The following is a 6000-nucleotide window of genomic DNA, read 5'->3' as shown; positions in this document are numbered from 1 at the left end:
AGAGAGGGAGGGAGGCTGCAGGATCCCAGCTCTCCTGTCCAGCCTGGGGTGAGGGCAGAGCCCATGGAAGCATCCTCAGCACCAGGGAGGGGTGTGGGACCCCCTGAATCCCCAGCCTGTCACACTGGACCCCTCTAAATACCCAGAGCTGCATGCACATTCTAGCACATCCAGCATCATGGAGCCCCTGTGGGCTGGATGTGGTAGATTTGGGGGGTTTTGGAGATAAATTGAGTTTTCCCATCCTGCCAGAGGATGAAGGACAAAGGAGAGCCCTTCAGGAGCCTCTCTGACCCATGGATGGATGGGGGCAGCAGGGAAATTCCCAACCTCTGCTGAGGCCCTGAAAGCTGCAGGAATTTCACTTTTAGGATGATCTGCTGAAAACAGAGCTGAGGTGAGGGATGGCAGCAGGGTGACCCCAGAATGGGCCTGGTGTTAGGGCTCTAAATATTCTCTCTTTACACAGCAACACGTGCACAATAAGAAAACTCAGAATCGTTTACAGGTTAAGTAAAATCAACCATAAATGAGTTTTAATCATCTCTGGGGATGGACCCTGTGTTTGGTGTGTCCTGGTGAGTGCAGGGGAGAGCACTGGCTGTGTGTCCCACTGAGCCTGGGCAGCAGAGGCACTCAGAGCTCTGGGTTGATCTTCCCTGTGCTGGAGCACAGCAGGGATGAGCTGTTCAGGATCCAGCCCTCAGGCATCCTCTCCAGCCCCTCTCTACTTTTTGGACACTCCATGGGTTTCTCCTTGGGTTTGCTTTTGCTACTCAAGCCTGGCACTGGGCTGCTGCAGGAGCCTGGCCAAAAGCCCAATGGGGTAATTAATCAGCAATTATTCTCATAATGCAACTGAGGGGTGGTGGGGTGGGAAGCAAAGTGGGGAGAAATCCCTGAGCTGCTCCTGGGATCACCCAGGATCAGGACATGGCCCATCCCCATGGTGGGAAGGAGTGGGGCATCTGTGCCTTGCTCTGCCCTCCAAAACACCTGAAAGCAGGGTGTGAAGCTGGAAGAAAAGATGTTTTCTCCCTGGTGCAATAAAATCTGAAGGGGTAAAGGGCAGCAGCACCTGTTAAAGCTGCAAATATTCTGCACTTTTACCTGCAGAGAGCTGCTGCCTGGTCTGCATGTTGGCACAGTGCTTCTTACCACCCTCAGTGGCACTTCTGGGGATGGGAATAAAACCCCAGAGGGATGAGAACACCCACAGCTGGTCACTGGTCTCCCCTGGGTGCACAGAGTCATCCCATTTCTGGTTTGGGAATTCCCAAGCTCAGTTTGTGTGTGTGTGTGGCTGAGGAAAGCGAGGTGGGAGGGGATGCCGGGCACATCAACAGCCAGAATCGCTCACAAAGGTTTGAAAGTGAAAAAAAATCACTTGGTTGAGTGCAAGGAGGAGCTCACCAAGGCGGATCCTGCCAAGGACTGGGATCAGGGTCCCGCCCAAAGCGCAGCAGGAGCAGCCCAGCCCACGGCCGGGTCACTGCGCCCCTTGCTCACACAAAGCCGCCTCTGTGTCCCCGGGGACAGCACAGGCAGCAGCAGCTTCTCCCGGGACAACGGGAAAACAAACCCCAGGGCTCTCCCCAGGCTGGGAATTCGTGTTTTTAAATATCACATAGCACTGCAAGAATGCATCCGCAGGGCAGGATCAGCCCGGGGCTCGTCCCAAGCACTGTTTCCTGCTGCTGCCTGTGGCAATAGGAGAAGGGGAAATGGCTTTAAACTAAAGGAGGGGAGATCTAGGTTAAATATAAGGAAAACATTTTTACAGCAGGGGTGGTAAAACACTGGCTCAGGAAGCTGTGGATGCCCCATCCCTGCAAGTGTTCAGCGTTAGGCTGGACAGGGTTTGGATCGGCCTGGTCTAGTGGAAGGTGTCCCTGAAAAAGCCAGAAGGTTGGAATGAGATGGAATGGACTTTAAAGGTTCATTTCACCCCAAACTGTTCCATGATTCTATGAAAATCCTTGTTGAAAACACCTGCCCACAAGTCCTGAGCAGAAATCCATCCCTTTCCTGTGTGCCAGTGCCAGGCACAGGGACAGCACATCCCAGAGGTGCCAGGAACACCTGGAGCAGTGTCAGCTCCTCAGCTGAGCTCTGAGAGGGCAAAGAGCCCAAGTTCAGCCACTGAAGCCCCACAATTTCCCCCTCAGCCTGTGTGGTGCTTGCTGGGTGCTGGTGCCGTTGCTTTGCACTCCCAAATGGGATGATTACTTGGATTTCAGATGTGGAAGTGCAAGAGAAGACTAAAACAAGGGCTTATTTTTAATCCCTGTTGTCTCAGTTCCTAAATTAACACTTTTGGAGCCTGTTCTCACTTGATTATCACCTGATACCGTGAAATCCTCTGAAGACAGGATGTCCTACTTAACAAATCAACTCCCTATTAGGTAAATATACATTCTGAAGTTTTAATTAGTCCCATGCTACGATACAGAGGCGCCCTGAGGACTCATCTGCAGCATCTGCTCCCCTCTGCACCCCAAGCTGAGCTCTGGTGTGCAGTGGGAATTTTGCCAGAGCCAGCAGCAGCAGGTGCCAAGATCCCACAGCAGCTGGGAGGGAGCGAGCTGCCTTTGAGAGTCTCCTCCAAAGCTGTTGGAGGTCTCAATGACAATTAGCAGAGATTCCTATAGGGTCTTCAACACAAGGCTTGTATCCTCAGCAATCCAGAGAGCAGAGCTGGCATCAGCCATGGGTTTTCTGGGAAGGATCCCCACGTGGGAGAGAGCTCAAGGGCACCGTGTCTTGCCAGCAGAATGCTAATGCTGCTGCCCAAATGGCATTCCTTAAAATTGTCTTTTCTTCTGGGGATGTCCAAAGTCAAGAGCTCTGCCAGATGGACCAATGTTTCACAAGGTGCCCAGTGTTTTGGGCTGCTGGGTGATTTGGGAGGGCAGAATCTCTGTCCAAAGGCAGCATGTCCATGGTCCTGCCCTCCAGCCCACTGTTCCAGGTTCATCTCTAACAGCTGAGCCATCAGCAAAGTTGCTGCCTCTGGCCATCATTGCCCTGGAGGAACAGGCTTGGGTTTGGGGGATTTTCACTCATTCCTGACACTCAAGGTAGTGCAAGCTGCGACCATGGGCAGGGTAAGGAGTGAAAGTGAAGGTGAAGGCAAAAATGAAGGTGAAGGTGATGATGAAGGTGAAGGCAAAGGTGAAGGTGATGATGAAAGTGAAATGGTGATGAAGGTAAAGGCCTGCTAAATTCCCCAAAACACCAGGTCTCCCATTTGCTTCCCAATTCTGTTATTCCCCATCCTTTCTGCTCTCTCCATCTGTTCTGCACTCCCATCCATGGCTCCACCCTAAAAACCAAAGTCACTTGCCCTCTCCAACTCCCCAAACCTCTCTCCTTCAGTAAGGGGTGACATTAAAATCATCTGATCTCTGCAGCATCAGAGTGACAGCCCTTGGGTGACACCAGTTAATGCATCCCACCACTCCCATTGGGATCAGCACTCCCTGCATCCTGGGAGATGCAGCCAAAGGTGAGAGTAGAACACTGGGATGTCTGGGCAGTTTGAACTCTGGCATTCTATAATTTCTGATTTTGCAGCTTGGCTGTGTGAGCAACCAGCTCCCAGATCCCAGAGCAATGTGCAGTGGCAATCAGAGCACAGCAAATCAATTCATGCCAGGCTGTACCTTGCAATGTAAATAATAAATCGGATTCAGTAGCAATTGAATGCAGCCCCGAGCCCTGAAATCAGGCTTGGGGAAAATAAGAACTTGAGGCTGTTAAGATGCAGCAGGGTGGTGTATGGTCATTAGCTGTGAGATGCTGGAAAACTCTGCTTGGATAATGGTTTTCATTTGTGTCTGTTCTGAGCTCTGGCAGAAAAATTGCAGCACTGGGATGGTGGAAATGCCCAACCTGGGGAGAACCCTGGTGAGGATGGTTGGATCCATCCTGATCAAGCTTCAGTTCCCTAATGGAGAGCAGATGGAGCTGGATGAAATTTTTTTGGCCCCAAAAAATTACAACACATGTAAAAATAAAACCCAGTAATTAGTGGGAATTTCATCAGGTTTCAGTTTGGACAGAAAAAGCCAGAGACCAGCTTTCAGCTGCTGCAGAGTTGCAGCTGGACATGAGGCAATCTCAGCACATGGTGGGCTGAGCTACTGCAGGACCAACAAAACCTCCCCATCCCATCAAGTACTCATGAACACCTTCTTAAAATATATATATATTTTTTTTTTTTTAAATACAAAAAAGAATTAAAATACCACTCTTATGTTTTTTGACCTTGCTGGGCATTGATCAGGAACCTGGCAGGAGGTGGAACCTGCTGTCCTGCTGTGTCCTTGCAGAGTGACATCATGTGTGTCTTCTCATTGGATTAAGTTGCAAATTCACAATTTCACTTGGGGAAACAATATTAAAAAGAAAAAAGCCAGCCCTCTGTTCTGAGGGAAAGGAGTCTCTCAAATAATTACAGGCTGCCTTGAAAATAACCGCGATGTGCCAAATTCCAATTAGAAATATATCTATATAAACCTCTGTTGTTTCAACCCCTCTCTGTGTCCCAGAGAGCAGCAAAGAGGGAGCAATGCCTTGGATGTCCTCTGCCAGTAAACCATGAACCTTGGGATGGTGCAGAGGTCATGCTGTGAGTGACAAGAGGGTCACCTGCCCAGCCAGGGGCCAGAGGACTGCACAGGTACCTCCAGGGCTCTGTAAGCCAGAGTTCTGATGTGACCTGCAGCACCCCCACCCTGCAGCACTAAGCTTTGGTTCTTTTATTATCAGCATGAAAATAAATTCTTTTCAGGGAGAGATTTTCATAACACTAAATATTTCCATGCCTGGTTGAGATAAGCACCATCCATCAACCCGCACCAGGCAGGAGGCTTCAGCACGAAGCTGTTTTCGATTCTATCTCCCTGCAAGTGCCTCAACAAATTCATTTTGAAGTCTTTGCACAAAAAAAAAAAAAAATAATCGGGGGGTGGGGGAGAGAGGGGGCTGGGATTTGGGAAAACCCTTCCGTGATGTTGAGCTTGGCAGTGTCTGTTCCCAACTCGTGGGGATGCAGTGAGGGAGGGTCCCCAGTGCCCAGCTGCACTCACAGCCCCCGGGCCTGTGGGTGGGTGCCATGGGGGCTCTGTGGAGGTGACATCCCAACAGGGCAGGATGTCCCAAGGCCACCGAGGCCACGTGCCCGGGCACTGAGGGATGTGTGATCCTGGTTCCTCCCCCTCGCTGGGTGCTCCCTTTTCCTGCTGACGAGCGGTTTTCATTAACAAGCAGACAAGCCAAGCACCAGAGAAATTAGCCACTTTTCTCCTTGGACAAATAACTTCCGTCTGAAGGCTTTTCATCTCCTCCCTCTCATCCTCGCGGGGCGCGGCGGGAGGAAAGCTGATGTTTAATTACTTCCTTTATTCTCTGAAAAACGAACGTGCTGAATCATCCCAGCCTGGCATCCTCTCCAGAGCCCGGTGCTGGGGAGGGGTGGGACCCATGGGAACACTGATGCTCTCCCTACACAAATCCATACGCATGTGAAGGGGAAGCCTGTTGGTCTAGAGCTCACTGGAGCCACTGTCCTCACTTGTCCCCTCTCTACACCATCAATGCCTTGGGAAAAAGGGGTCCTGGCTTGTGCTTTGAGTGTCCCAAGCTGTGTCTCAGTCTAGGGCTTTCCCTCCCTGCTATTTAACTATGTAAGGTCCCCAACCAGACATTAAAAGACCCAAAGTCAGACCAAAACCCAAGACAGAGTTGCTGGGGCTGTTTAAAGGATGCTCCGCCATGGAAGGGATTGAGTGACAGCCCAAGAGTGATGCTGGATGCTGTGATACCAAGGATGGCTGGAGCATGGTGCAGGTACAGGGACCACACCACTTCCCCAGCCCTCCCCACGCAGCCCCAGGCTTAAGGTTTTTCTGAAAACCCTTTGGCATTTCGGATGGATGAGCAGTCTGAACTCCCCCAGGCACCCAAACCCCACCACAGTATCCCCAGGCCACTGGG

The sequence above is a fragment of the Erithacus rubecula genome (genome assembly GCF_903797595.1).
Source record: "Erithacus rubecula genome assembly, chromosome: 18".
Taxonomy (NCBI): Eukaryota; Metazoa; Chordata; class Aves; order Passeriformes; family Muscicapidae; genus Erithacus; species Erithacus rubecula.
The sequence above is the reverse complement of the archived record's forward strand: the minus strand, read 5'-3'. Positions refer to the sequence as shown.